Consider the following 16,601-nt stretch of genomic DNA (forward strand, 5'->3'; position numbering starts at 1 on the left):
AAAATGAAAATGTCACTTTATTAACAAAAGTATATAATCATGGACAATTTCATGTTTTATAAACAAATCTGTGAAATCCAGATACTTTTACTGGACTTCATTCTTCTTGGATCATTAATATCTATTTTTTAAGTCATAGCTGTTGACCAAAAGTACAGTTGTAACTGTCTTAATCATTCAATCATACATTCATGTGCACCATCAACTAAGAAATAGGAATAATTACACTTACAAAAGATAATTATTGATACACATTACATAACAAAATGATGATTAATAACTGAAACAAAACACTTGTGATTTAACCGATTATTAATCGGTTGACTACATCGGTTGTCCTATCCGATGCAATCCGATAATCGAAACAGATTTTCAACCGATGTCCCATCACTACCCCATACCAAAGCTTTCAGGGGAATCAAATCCCTAGTCACCTGGTGAATCAAACCTCCAGTCCCCTAGGCGAAAGTCAAGTGTGTTACCACTGTGCCACCCGATCACACATGGAATTAAAATCTCGAGTACAAACGTGAAATGTTCAACTCAGATATCAAATCTGATATTGGATCAATATGAAAAACTTCCATATTCCTGAATGCATAGGTACCCTTTTATCATAGAATTCTACGATGCTACAAGCATTTACTCAGAATGAAGAAAGGCAGGTGGTTTTAACCAGAAAAGGCGGTAGAGAATTAAGGCAGTAACTACATTAACTTTATGAGAAGGTATAAAATGTGCATGCTTAACATACCTTATTAATTGTATAAATGGGTAACGAAAAAAAATGTAAGAAAGAAACTATTTTTTTTATAAAAAAAAAATTCTTCTTAATCATGATATTATATCTGGAATTTCGTTCTAACACTATAGATGCTATCTTTGTTCCCCATGGTTGTGGGACTGTTCACAGCATGGCAGTAAATCAAGCACGTCTCCCAAAAACATCGGAATGGCAGAAACGTGTACACACAAACACATTAGGCCTTCATGTTATGACAGGGCCATCAAAAATCTAACACACTATACTAAATACATTTTCTGTTGGCAGCTGTGCCAGTAAAGAATCCATTGTTTCATTGTGTATCTGTCGGGACTATGAGGTTGCTATGTCTGGTACAACAACAGGACAACCTTTGGTCAACTTTCGACAAATACATATATATCCTCACGGCTTTACACTACAACACAGAACCACTTGTCATCTATTTTTGTTGCATGTACATTTTGATATTACATAACTCATGTTGACTATGAAGGCATCCATTTCAAATTTGAACACGTCATCCATACTTCACTAGAAAACAAACTTCCATTTGATAACTATCAGTGAGCTATACTCTGGAACAAGTACAGTAATAGAACGGTCCAGATTAAGTGTCTAACAATTGTTTGTTGTTAAGAAATGAACGTTTGCTTAGGAAATATTGTCTACTCTCTGGTAAAGCTAGGCATTGTCTTACCAGTGGTATGTCAGACCAGGTGTTCTCTTTAGACAGGTTATCAGTGATGTCACCTGGTATATCAGCTGGTCTCTTAAGAAAGGTTATCTTCTAAATATCAGCTGGTCTCTTAAGAAAGGTTATCTTCTAAATATCAGCTGGTCTCTTAAGAAAGGTTATCTTCTTAATATCAGCTGGTCTCTTAAGAAAGGTTATCTTGTAAATATCAGGTGGTCTCTTAAGAAAGGTTATCTTGTAAATATCAGCTGGTCTCTTAAGAAAGGTTATCTTGTAAATATCAGCTGGTCTCTTAAGAAAGGTTATCTTCTTAATATCAGCTGGTCTCTTAAGAAAGGTTATCTTCTAAGTATCAGGTGGTCTCTTAAGAAAGGTTATCTTGTAAATATCAGGTGGTCTCTTAAGAAAGGTTATCTTGTAAATATCAGCTGGTCTCTTAAGAAAGGTTATCTTGTAAATATCAGCTGGTCTCTTAAGAAAGGTTATCTTCTTAATATCAGCTGGTCTCTTAAGAAAGGTTATCTTCTAAGTATCAGCTGGTCTCTTTAAGAAAAGTTATCTCCTAAATATCAGCTGGTTAAGAATGATCGATGTGTACATTTGTCTTAGCTACGCATCACGCCCCTGCTAAATACCCTCAATTATTTGTAAGACATATTTTACAATATGTTGAAATTAGCTTAACATCTTCATGAACTCATGATTTAATAAGCCAATTTTGCTATAATTTTCTAATTTTTCATGCTGTGATTAACTTGAACAACACTGAGATAATTATACACAAAATTACTCATTTTGGGCGTGTCAGCTAATGTGGTTCCTTCATGAAGGGCAACTGGCAAGTCTTAGGTTTATTCTAATCTTAGTTCATCATACTCACCCAAATTATCATGATTGGTCCACTTTCATATCTCCACAATACAAGAGCTTCTCTTTTTTATGAGTTTGCATGGTATTCTTGGATTGAATTATCTGGGCCCAGCTGTTCCTAGCAAAATTATATCTCTTAATGAATACTTTAAACACAAGTTTTAAAAATATCTTCCTTCTTTTACATAAATATTTCTTAAATTAAAATTTTCAAAAACCTTTCTTTCAGCTGATTTCTTTTTAATCCAGACAATGTGCACTTTTATTTATTTTCTGTTATATTTTGGAACTGCTGAAACTGCTGAAAGTTAATTATGTGTCCAAAGTTTATTGATCAAATTAAGTCTTATCAAATTGGAAATTGACACTTTATATGGTAAAACCACCATAAACATAGGAAAAATCTAATTTAAATTTTTCTACGATAGGTAATATGATATTCTTCAACTCTAAAATACCCATAACTGTCAAAATTCAGGGTGGATGAAATCATTTATCAAGAGTTGCTACATCCATGAATTTCCTTGTAAAGATATATATATCTATAGATCTGATTGTTTTTGTTTCAGTTTCCATATCTTGAGTTATGATTCTGCTCCACTGAAATACGTAATGCTTTCTTTATTTGACATACTACAGCACATGTTATTTGAAAATACCAGTAATTATGAACCAACTAATGAAGAAATCAGGTTGTTTACTGTTACCGCACCAAATTTTAATTATATATGCTGTTGACCCTGAAGATTTTATGCTTCATTTTAAGTATGAACTAATATATCAGGTATTTGAGCCTCAAAGACAATATTAACGTAAATTTTGAATTTCTATAATCTGTCCTGACTGATTACCATAATTTTTAATGAGAATACCACAAATTAAAATGCATAAAGAACATATAAACTGGCACATTTATAATCTTATTAGCGAGTTAATTTCTTAGGAAAAATAACTCCAATGCAAAATTGTCACAAATCTAGATATATTCACCTAAAATTAATCTCTGTTATATTTAAGTGATTGACAATGTTTGGCCAGCAGCATAGTGGATATTGCTAGCACTAACCAACTTTTATAACTTTTTGTAAAATATTTGTTTCTAATAAAAAATGACAGTGTTCTAGTATAGAGGTTTATTACATTTTTACCAGTGAAATATCAAAAATTATTCATTCTATAAAAGTGATATTTTTCACTAGTGAAAAATATCACTTTTGCTGATTTGACCAATCAAATTAATGATTAGAAAATACCAATATAATTGACCAATCAGAAAGCCCGACATATATGTCAGCACCTAGACAAGGGGAACTACTTTTTTTATTACAAATTATCGCTGTAGGCCTAGTTAGCATACGGGGTAGGTTTTTCGTTGATAAAAAATGTAATAAACAGAATGCTGCGCACTCGTGAAAAATATCAAAATATTAGCCCCACTCGTGAAATATATTTGGTATTACTGAAGACACTGTTAGATATCCTCTCTTCTAAACTTCTGACCAGTGTGACACACCAGGTCCCAGTAAGCGATGATGACAGTTATACCTCTTGTTGTAAATTAAATAAGCAATGTGATCTTTACAAGCTTCTTTCAGTGATAAAGTTAACTTGATCTGGATAGTTTTATTGAATTTTTGTCTATTCAGGCCATACTGTATACTTTTTATAATATAGATATGAATGAACTTGTATTGTGTAATCTACAATCCTGGATGATAATGATGGTCGACTGAAGCCCATCATATATCGGAATATCTGTATAATGAGCCGAGGTCAAATGAGAAAATAAGTTGATTATTTTTTCGGCAACGGAGAAAATAAGTTGATTACACATAAAGGCCAAAAAAGATCTTAAAGGTGATCTACTGCTACCCTTATGAGATTCTAGCATCCTATTTTTAAAACACATGCACTTAACGCTTTTAAAGTCTCAAAAATGCTGTCTGTCTTTAATGGTTCAAATCATAATTTCAAATAAGGAAAATATTTAGAGAGCTTAAACAGCAATACAATTACTTTTGCTCGGCCTAAGTGATCCAAACTCTTTATTGTTTCATTGTATGTCGCTGCTAAGAAAATGTCTGTTGAGAGATAAGTAAACTAACCAGCACAGCTAGCCTATACCAATAAACTCCTATATATGTATATGTACAGTATTCACGGTATAACTACTGTAAAACTATATGTCTCCTCTTCATACCAATTTATTTCAAATTATGAAAATGCATTTGGACACATGGGAACTTCCTACAGTATAAACGACAGATAGGACATATCGTGGCCAGTAATTCTAGCAGCCATCTTGAGATATCTGTAATTTGTCCATTACATGTATGTTTATCAGACCGTGGACATACTCGTATCAAATTCAATACAATTTGGCAATAAATGTTTCATTTTGAACTACATAATCTGGAAAAGGAAATTGTGAGAGCACTATTAATATGAAGATACACAAACTCTGGAGTCTCTTTAAGCATTCTGTAAGTAAAAAACGATTGGATTCAACAACATATAGGCAGTAATACATCAAAAATTATGTACCATGTATTTTTCCTGCAATTCATCAGCCCCGGGGCGACCAAAGTCCTGAGAAAAGGAGCTCCACAGCATCTTTCGAAACTCTAAATACAGAAATTGAAGAGTTTCTTTCAAGATTAAAAAGTTATAAAACTTTTAACAAGGATTCTGGCTTGATTTACTTTATAGTCAAGATAATCAATGAGAAGCAAGCAGTGTTTTTATTCAACAATCTGTCTGCAATATTTCAATTGAATGCTAAAATTACCTTAGGATAGGAAATTGGCAATTTTGAAGCAAATGTAATACCATGTTGTTGTCATGTCTATACCATATACATCTGTCAGCTTCAATTAAAAAAAAAAATCCTTGAGTCTGTATTGCTCACTAAGTATCTATAATGCAATGCTGTTCAGAAACAAATCATATGACCTTTAATGTGGGTCAAGGTCAAATTCACTTAAATACACCTAATAGCAAGAAAGCCTTATGATATCTATCACAGGACTCTTAGTGTGGTTACTTTTTTACCCTGGTGACCTTCATTACTAGTCAAGGTCATTTAATCAATTGTATATACATTTTGTACCTAAGTGTGTTCTCCCAGCATAACACAAACCAAATATTAACTTTCAAACTAAAATACCTTTAAAATAAATACTAATGTGACTATGACAAAAAAATATGGTGTCACTATGACCAAATAAAAAGGATAGAGAAAAACTGAAATAAATTACCATTCCATAAACTAAACTGATGATTCATACATTTACTAAATAATATTCATCTGAAGGTCAGGCAGATCTTCCAAAAGACCAAAGACATTTCAGGGAAATTTGAGCTTGCCTGTTAGACGGCCGATTTCGAGTGGAAACCGAAACCTGAAACACCCTCAGGTCCGAAATATCTATATATGCATATAAAATACAGACTGGTTTTTTATCCTATTAAGTGTGATATTTGTCGCTCCAGTAACTAAGGCTGTCTGGCATTTTCTGTCCACTCTGTAGTCCTCCCATAGTTTTGTACCACATGTACATTCTACTACTTAAACCACAATCATGACCAGTCATTGTGTTCACTTCAGCTATAGACAAACACCAATGAACCAACTGTAATGACACATTGTGGACCTGTTATGACCATTCTACACTGATCAATGCCAAGATGACCTCTGCTGATCAACGTCTCAGGACACACTGACCAGCAACCCGACCAGTAAATTGATCCTAATTCAAAGATATGCATATTCTCTCCATAAATATAGGTATTAGTCACACTATGTTACCCGTCTAGCCACTACAGAGGACCTGTTAGTCCAAACTGACCTAATGATGGCTGAAAATTAGGTTACAAGAATGGTCAAATAGTAAGTTAACTCCGTAAAGTATTATCATAATTTCAGGATGTAGGATGGTCAAAGAGCAAATACTAGTCCACAAGAAAAGTTAAATTCAAAAAAGTATTAGGATGGTAAAATAGCAATTAATCCACTTTAATGAAATAACACATGTTAGTGTGGGAAAGTAGGATAATGATACAATAGCTCAACATGTAAAGGTTAAGGTCTCAGAGGATTTACTAGACTGCTGGTCTCTAAATACAACAGACTCTACTGTATGGACAAGGTGATGGTCTCTCAAAACAGGTTCTATTGTATAGGTAGACATGGTGGTCTCTCAAGACAGGTTCTTTTGTATAAGCAGGGATGGTGGTCTCTCAAAACAGGTTCTATTGTATAGGCAGGGATGGTGGTCTCTCAAGACAGGTTCTTTTGTATAAGCAGGGATGGTGGTCTCTCAAAACAGGTTCTATTGTATAGGCAGGGATGGTGGTCTCTCAAGACAGGTTCTTTTGTATAAGCAGGGATGGTGGTCTCTCAAGACAGGTTCTATTGTAAAGGCAGGGATGGTGGTCTCTCAAGACAGGTTCTTTTGTATAGGCAGGGATGGTGGTCTCTCAAGACAGGCTCTTTTGTATAGGCAGGGATGGTGGTCTCTCAAGACAGGTTCTATTGTATAAGCAGGGATGGTGGTCTCTCAAGACAGGTTCTTTTGTATAGGCAGGGATGGTGGTCTCTCAAGACAGGCTCTTTTGTATAGGCAGGGATGGTGGTCTCTCAAGACAGGCTCTATTATATAGGCAGGGATTGTGGTCACTTTAGACTTGATATAATGTATAGAAAGAGTGGAAGCTTTTTAAGACAGGTTTTTCTGTATATGCAGGGATGGTGGTCTTTTGGAACAGGCTCAACTGTGGGCAGGAATGAGAAGGATATCAGGCCCCGCTTTCACGAAACTTCTTAAGTCCGTTCTCAATGCTTAACTCTGAGTACATGCTTAACTTTAAGCATATGCTCAAAATTCGGCTTTCACAAAACTTCTTAATTCTCAATTCTCAGATTTTAAGTTGAGAACGGGCCGATATTTGAGAACGGTCCTAAGCATGCTTAAGTCTGTGATCTCGTTCTTAAATATGGCGAACGTACGTAAACTTCCTCGTCGTCTGCGGCGGCGACTGACCCATCATCGTGCATAGATATATTCCGTTGTCTGCATATACATTGAAAACATTGCCATACTAGGGCATATATATATATATACGACAGGAATCGATTTCAGCCTGTAAAAACATGTATTTTGTTACTCATTCGACAAATGCTGGAGTGAGCAATGCCCGTCCCTTCGCAACAAGCTTTCTTTACTTGCATTGGCCGATAATCTTTGGGTGTCGTAGTCGACCGTGTCAAGGTGCATCATTGAGGTTGTATTTATCCTTGCCACATTTCAGACTTTCCATCATCTTCCCGTCAACACAAATACTTACTATCAAACTTTCAAACTGCAAGAGCCGTCTACCGACGACCTACATATCGCTGTAGTAATAAATGCGGTAGTGGACAACACAGCTCCAACATCCACCTTCACAATCGTAAAGTAGGCTAGCGCGACTACGACATCAAACACCACAGTTAGTTGTTACTACATCAACACGTACTGTCAATAAAATATGTTTCGTAACTAAAATAAAACATTTCAAGACAATATAGGTACGGAGATATTCACATAAATTCACTTCAAAGAAGGAAAGAATGTCAGGTTTCGTAAGAGTTACTTTCCATCTATATGGCTAAATTAAACTTGTATTTATTAAATTGTATATTTTTCAATTGAATTACTGTATACATTTATTACATTATATGCCTAAATATTTCAAAAAATATATATATATATCTTCAGTGTATTGTAAGCCTTATGTACGAGTGATAAAATTTTAAATGCTATTTCCAAATATATTCCATATTTCAAATTTGACAATCTGATTAAAATCAGCTGTTACATGGCTACGTTTACGGATCAGGCGTAGTGCATAGTAAACGTAGCCATGTAACAGCTGATTTTAATCAGATTGCAAATTTGAGTGCAAACCTTAAATTTTTTGTTTCATATTTCATTGCTACATTATTTACCCATTTGATATCTTTTACCCAATTAGTTCAGATATCCTTATCTGAACTATATATCTATGTAGTTAAAATTAAAGGTGTATCTAATTAAACTAAAAATAACTGTACACTGTATTTAAAACAGGTTATAATCTCCATTTCTAAATGCATCTACATAATTCTGAATTTTAAATATTAAAGATATCTCTATTTTGTGTTAAATAAAGCTGTATTTTAATAAATTATATAAAGATACATCATGTATCTGTACTTTAATACAGAAGTCTCTAATTATGAAAAATATATGTATTTGAATGGATCTATCTATGTTATAAATATACAGTAACTAGAGTGTATCTTTATTTGTGTTTATCAACTTTTTTTATAAAAGAAATTAACAGATATCCACTGTCATGCAATTCTTTATTCAGACAACATGTGACGCCAATTTTCATATAACCAGCTATGTAGCAAGGTGGCCTAGGATCTGCCACAATGAAATAATCCACTGCAGATGCATGAAGGCTGTACACCTGAAAAAGATAAAAGGAAAAGTTTTAAGTTAATGCCATGTCCTATTAACCAACTACAGTAGTTATATAACAGGTTCACTGTACCTGTTTATCATGTAAGAGGAGCTTCTCTATACAAATACAGGTGCCCACTGTACAGTAAAGTACATGTGTATCATATACAGGTGTCCACTGTACAGTACAGTACATGTGTATCATATACATGTACAGGTGTCCACTGTACAGTACAGTACAGTACATCCTCACTCATCAAAACGTCTTCCACGAGATCGAGTGGTATTTCTGCATTCCGTCCAGTTTACCCCTACATGCCAACCCCGTTCCGCGCTATACGCACTGGAAGCGATTCCTGTACGCCGTAGCTCTATTATTTGATATGTACCAAGTAGACAAAATACAATTGCGTGTATGTAATGCATGTGTAGGCCTAAATATTAAGACACTTACCTCCGAATCGTTATACCATTGCTCCCGTAGTTTTTTAACAATCGCGTCTTCTTTCACAAAAGAGTTCCCTGCGAGGCCGCTTACAGACCAAATAATACGTTCTTAGCTGAGAACGTTCTCAAATATTTAAGAACGTGTTTGTGAAAGCCATTTTTAAGAACTTCTCAGCTAAGTACGTACTTAGCTTGAGAATTGAGAATTAAGAATTGAGAAGTTTCGTGAAAGCGGGGCCTGGTCTTTTAACACAGATTCTACCATACTGACATTAGGGATGGTCTCTATAATTGTACAGTTTATACATTGGCAATAACATGTCTCCCAGAGGAAGGTCTTACTGGACCTCAGGATCCATTGTACTGACCGGAGAATACATCTCAAAAGACTCGCCTGAAGGACTACAAGACCTATTCTTCCTGTATGAGAATTGATGGCCTTGTTGGTGTTAACAGAGTATTACTAGCAAGTCAAGGTCAGCTATTGACCAGTGATGTACACACGTTCCATCACCATGAATGAAACAACAGCCTGGAAATTTCATTGATAAATCATCACTTATCTTTATGAATGGAATTAAGAATTCTGACCATCATATGACTTAGAGCACTGACCATCACACGGCACCAAACAGGAAGCAATTTGCGCAGTCTAACACCAAAGTAGTCAATGAGGATCACACATGTTCCGATACGTGTCATATGATGTCATTAATCTATCATTTAAATATCAATTCTGGTGAACATGCAATTATCACATGTGAATATCCAAATGTCTTACTAATGACTGAGGGTTAACTGACCCTGAAATTGTCTCAAGTCCAGGAAATATTAATCAGCCTTAATAGGACATTGATATCTGAAGGTCACTGATGGTCAAAGAATCTGCCATGTACAAAACAAACTGTTTGTCTCGGTAAGGACATCTGTACTCAACCATGTAAATACATTAATCATACAAATGTATATATATCATATTTCCTGTCTCGGATGTCGATATCATGTATGAAAAGTGGCAACATGGCAAAGTATATTTATAATAACCAATTTGGTGTCAATTTGTCAAAGCATATCAAAATAAAAGATCCCTGTTGCTTTCACTTCAATCAACAAATGATTCATTTGCCATGGAAACAAGCAGGATGATCAGGCTTAAGTAACAGACATGTTATTAGCATTAACATTTATATAGAATATAGGGTTTAAGGGGTGTAAATTTAATACCACAAACAGAAACCATGATTAACTTTTCATTTAATAAACTTTCTAAATAACACTTAACAAATTTTGAACCATGGCCTTTTTCGTAGAAATGAGCTCATATGAGCCAAACTGACAATTTAGGAACCTCTTTCCCTGCTGCATAACGTAATTACCTCCCTTGTTCCCATGCAGCCCACAGGTTTTCACATGTAAAACTAAATTTGTGATAGTATAAATATCATCACAATGTACACTGCCACAAATTTAGAATACAGCAGAGAATTTCCCTAATGGTATTTGAAAATCTGTCTTTAAGAATGTTATTGTAACCGTTCTGGTTAAATACATACCAAATCAACACCAACAAATTTAAAATTGATATTTAATCACCTTAATTTTTTTCCTTACTTTTTGAATTTTCTTATAAAAAGATTGGTATCCTCTAGGTCTAACATTCAAGGGAGCGGCTAGTTAGACCTCTTGACTTAGGGCGAGTCGGATGACACAGTGGTATGAAGCTTCTACCTAGGCAGCTAAGGTGCAATTCCCCAATAGGGGTCACCTTCCCTGAACCATCTGGGTTCACCCCAGAAACTCCGGTTTCCTCCCAAACTAAGACGCCTCATGCAAAACTGGCCAACAAGAATAATTAATATTAACTGATAAAACTTGTTTCACAATTGCTGTAAAATAGATATACAGTCAAACCTGTCTATAGCGACCGCCCAAGGGGAGGCAGAAAAACGGTCACTATAGACAGGTTGCCTTTATAGACAGGTCAAAATTATTGCACCAACCAATTTACTTAAACCTGCCATAAAAAATTGTCATTGAACAGGGCATTCAGAAGACCAGTCAGAAGTTAAATAAATGCATAAACTTTATAAATCTGAAGGGTTTAATATTTAATGATTTGTGGACCCAAACACAAAATATAACTCAAAATGGTCTTATGGATAATTTTTTAAAAATATTTTGTTCTGAAATAATGCTATATGTATCTATCAAATTATCTCCCTTTCTTTCATAAATAAAGAAAAAGAATAGACAATAATTAATAAATTAATTATATTTGTGTTACTACTAATTATTTTGTGTTATAGTCTTACTTCTTAAAACCAAATTTTTTTTTTTCTGACCCAAATTGAAATCCGGATATTTGTGTCAGTTTACGACTTTTTATTAGTATTGACTAATTAAAGATGGCGGCAGTACAAACGCTAGTACCGACAGCTACGATTAAGAAAGGCATTATTGGCTTTCATGTGAGTAAATCTTGTTGACAGATATGACCAGTGTTTGTTATTGAAGTGATGTATCCTAGTTGTAATCACAAAATTAACTGACCGTGTCAAATGAAGCCACCTGTGCACAGTTGTAATGTAATACCGACACGCATGGTGACCCGACTCCTCTCTTACCGAGCCCCAGGCCAGGGCAGCTACAGTAATTATAGGCTAACAGGTGGTAGGGGTCTTTTGTTTATATACTCAGGCCAGGGTTGTGGTGGTCCTTTGTTTGTATAATCAAGCCAGGGTCGATGTGTCTGAATTTTCCGGGGATTTTATGAGGGATGACTGCCGAGAGCAGAAGATGGCCGACAGAAATCGGTCGCTATAGAAAACAAATTAGCGACCGCCGTTCCGAAATCACCGGTCGTTAGCCACATTAGACAGGTAGTCGCTATACAGAGGGTCGTTATATAGTAAAATCTCACGGGGAATCTTAAAACCGGTCGTTATAGATAGGCAGTCGTTATATACAGGGGGGTCGTTAGAGCAGGTTTGACTGTAGTATCGTATCATGACCCTTGTATCGTGATACCAATCATATCGGTATCGCTACCCACCTTGTGATACCCAGCTCTAATGACTAACTATTACTAACTATTATACAGAAATTCTAAGGAAAATTAACTTATTAAAAAAATCTCACATTTTTTGTAGTTGATAGATGCATACTATTTTATATTGTATTCATTTTTAGAAAAACATGGGTTTTTTTCATTTTGATACATAAACAATACATTATAGTGAAAGATTGGAGGTCGTGTTCAGAGATCAACAGCGGAAATGACAGCTAACTTACTGTTCTATCTGGTGTCAATGATCAATGTGATTAAGTAGCGATCGCCACTACATTGTAATGCGGAAGTTGTAATCAAATCTGTACCAATAATCATACTAATCGATTGTTTAAAGCTTAGGTTTTCCACAGGGAAAGCTATTAGGAGTACACAATGAGTAAGCCTCCCTATAAAGATAATATCTACCTATATCTGTCATACATATACCAATCAATTTACCCTCAAAACCTACGATCAGGGGGTACAGTTTGCTTTCACCTAGGCAATCAGGCTTGATTCCCCTTATTTGACATGAAAAAAGTACGGGGTCACTTGCCCGACCACATGGGTTTTCTCCGATTTTCTCAGAGTACTCAGATTTTCTTAGAGTATTCCGGTTTCTACGATTTTCTCAGAGTACTCTGGTTTCCCCGTCTTCTCAGAACACTCTGGTTTCTATGGTTTTCTCAGAGTACTCCGGTTTGTCCGGTTTTCTCAGAGTACTCTGGTTTGTCCGGTTTTCTCAGAGTACTCTGGTTTGTCCGGTTTTCTCAGAGAACTCCGGTTTGTCTGTTTTTCTCAGAGTACTCCGGTTTCTCCGGTTTTCTCAGAACACTCCTAAACACACTTCTATCCACACCGACAATGATTATTAATATAAGTTGACATAACTTCTTTCACAACTGTTGTAAAAGAAATCAAGTTTACATTTTACATTTTGACTCCATACCTTGTCATGTCGGATCAGGAATCAATTAAACCCTGCTCATCGAAATGAAAGGCAATAGCATGATCTTATTTATAGCGCTGTGCCACCAAATTATGAGGCAATATACTTTCAAATGTATAAAGCAAGGTTAACAACAGCAGCATGAAGTCATAGGAAAAATCAACACTGCAGGTTTTATGGATATAAAGTGGACTTAAGCAAGTCTATCATGAGGAGCTGTTAATATTTTAGTATAGGGTAAGAAGACTGTCAGTCGGGAGCCGCCGGATATGAAAAGCTACTGGAGGCGTAACAGTCGGAGCAGGCCTATTATAGGTTTATTTACCAACAATAAAGGTCATATCAATGGGAACTCTCCTGTTTTGTGAGGGTGAGAACAGTATCAGGAAATGCATTAGGTTTGTTTTCTCCGAGTAATAAACAATACAGTTATGATGCTCTTGTTGGTAACATTCCTCTGAATTCTCACTATTACAATTCATCAACAGGTCTTCGTCTTTTACCTAAAATAGCATACTGTACAACAATCACACAATGAGATTTGTGCCAAATTTATAAATAGGAACAATTAATATCAACCTTCTTTTAGAATAACAATTCCAACCATGCCTTTGTTTCATTTATCCAAGACATTTCTAACATTTTTTTTTTTTTTCATTTATTTTTTTACCCCTAGCTGCCATAAAAATTAGAATTAATGTTTTCACATATTTCATTAATGCTGGGTTTTTCCAGTTCCTGATAATTAGTCTGTGTTCCAACGTTAATTTGGACCTTCCCCATTGCTAATGCACTAACATTTCTAAACCTCATATTTCACTATCATGTATCGACTGCTGTTTGATGTCTTCACCTTGTTATCATTTCCTTAATAAAAACCTTGAAGTTCTGAAGATATTCTTTCAACATAATAACAAAGGGTTTTCTTCTTGGTTAATTCTGTAAATGTTCATAATTGTGAAGTTTGGCCTATTAATGACAGATGATAATGGAAATAGCATTTCTTACCAATGATGAAGCAAACATCTTAACATCACTTCTAATACATTGTTATCATAGAAAATATCTGAGTTTTCTACATAATTAACACTGGAGATTCTTCACCTCTGATCATATTAACAAGCTGCTGGAAAAACTGTGTAGGTATGTAGTATTGACAGAAATGAATTTCAAGATCAGTGATTTTATACATGGTGCCGCGGTGACCGAGTGGTTAAGGTATCCCGACACTTTATCACTAGCCCTCCACCTCTGGGTTGCGAGTTCGAAACCTACATGGGCCAGTTGCCAGGTACTGACTGTAGGCTCACGGGTGGTTTTTCTCCGGGTACTCCGGCTTTCCTCCACCTCCAAAACCTGGCACGTCCTTAAATGACCCTGGCTGTTAATAGGACGTTAAACAAAAACAAACCAAAGATCTTATACGTGTAATTCAATTTCATAGGAAATTCATGAAAAGAGTTGAAAGAACTTTTTCATTTTAGTGAGTCACATGAGGTTATTTCATACCTGGACTTAAATTTGTGTAAATATTGATTGAAATCCCTACAAGAAATAGTTTTTACTTATGTTAGAGCGAGGCATATGTTAGACTCGACTGGAATGGGGTTGTATGATTGTGCAGCACATTGGTAATGAATATATCAATACCCTGTCAAATGGCAGAGTATGGCGTCTAGTTAAAAGTTTTTGACAAAAACAAGCAGGGAAGCAAAACAGTTTAGACTTAAATATCTCCAACAACCACATAAACAAGATTCCATGGACAGATGGATAAACAGATCAATGAGCAGGACGTAAGCAATTTCAAGACGTAAGCCATTTCAATTAACTAGTACGATAAGAAATACAATATACACCAAATGTGTGCGTAAACAGCGTAAACAGCAAGCCCAACACAGAGATTCTTTTGATGGTCCGAATTTTTAATAGAGAGTGTTGTTTACATGTTTCAGCTAATGTTTTGAACATTAATTGTTTAAACATTACCTGGATTTTTGGTGAGACCTCTTGTATACACTTGTATCCACGGCAGGTTCACCTGGATTTCTACGATTTACTACCTTCTGGGACATCTTGTCTCCATCCTCATCCCCCCACCCCTGTATTGAATATTTACACCATGCACAGATTTTAGTTTGGTGCATTAGGTTTAAATTGTGGAAGCAATGGTTTGTGAGTAGGTAAGCCTGACTTTCCTTCAATTAGAGATGGATTGCTTTAATGTATATAAAAACTTTCTCCCCTCCATGTAATAACTTGAACAACTTAATGGTTATTATAATATTTATTTCAAAATCCTTGTTCGTCTCTCAAGTACGCAATAAAATTTCAAATTGTATACTTCAGGTATTTTGGTGGTAGAACAGTTCATTTTAACGCACTACTTATACATGAAATAATGAGCTGAGTGTACCCTTCTTAAAAGAACACGGAACCCCACTCACATTTCAAATTCCAACCATATATAATTCTCAGAATAAATCACTTTATATATATCAATGTTCAAATCCATCTGAACTGAAGCATTTACAATTACTAAAACAATTGACCTACAGGATACATAATCCTTTAATTCACAAAGCATTATGGGAAATCAGAAATCGTAACAGAAGAACTAATTTGCTGGCTACCTTGTTGAGAGTGTGAGAGGTATTCAGAATTAAGACTGTATGCTACATTGCTGTAACATATTGTTTCTAAGAATTAAGGCTGTATGCTACATTGCTGTAACATATTGTTAAGAATTAAGTCTGTATGTTTCACTGCCGTAACATATTGTTTCTAAGACTTAAGGCTGTATGCTACATTGGTGTAACATATTGTTAAGAATTATAAGGCTGTATGCTACATTGCTGTAACATATTGTTAAGAATTAAGACTGTATGCTACATTGGTGTAACATATTGTTAAGAATTAAGACTGTATGCTACATTGCAGCATATTGTTAAGAATTAAGACTGTATGCTACATTGTTGTAACATATTGTTTAGACTTAAGGCTGTAAGTTACATTGCTGTAATTAAGGCTGTATTGCTACATAACAGACATGATTGATATTATCAAGACTGTACGCTACATTGCTGTGATATGATTGGTATTAAGGCTGTATGCTACCCTGCTGTAACATGTTACAATTAACGCTGTATGCTACGTATACATTGCTGTGATATAACTGGTATCAAGGATGTACGGTACATTGTTGTGATTCAAGGCTATTGACATGTACATGCTATCTTACATTGACATACAGTAGCATGGTTAGCAATCAAGCACATGCTAAACTACTCTGCCATATTTGGCATTGAGGCTGTAAATGCTGGCAAAGTTACTAT

At 35.2% G+C, this 16,601-nt stretch overlaps 1 protein-coding gene across 1 annotated transcript in view; it reads right to left on the minus strand.

Moving 5' to 3' along the window:
- LOC117330636 (integrator complex subunit 13-like) overlaps positions 1-16,601 on the minus strand; it is a 183,208-nt gene that overhangs the window by 106,794 nt on the left and 59,813 nt on the right. The gene's annotated exons all lie outside the window — the stretch shown is intronic.

This window comes from Pecten maximus, chromosome 7 (genome assembly GCF_902652985.1).
Source record: "Pecten maximus chromosome 7, xPecMax1.1, whole genome shotgun sequence".
Taxonomy (NCBI): Eukaryota; Metazoa; Mollusca; class Bivalvia; order Pectinida; family Pectinidae; genus Pecten; species Pecten maximus.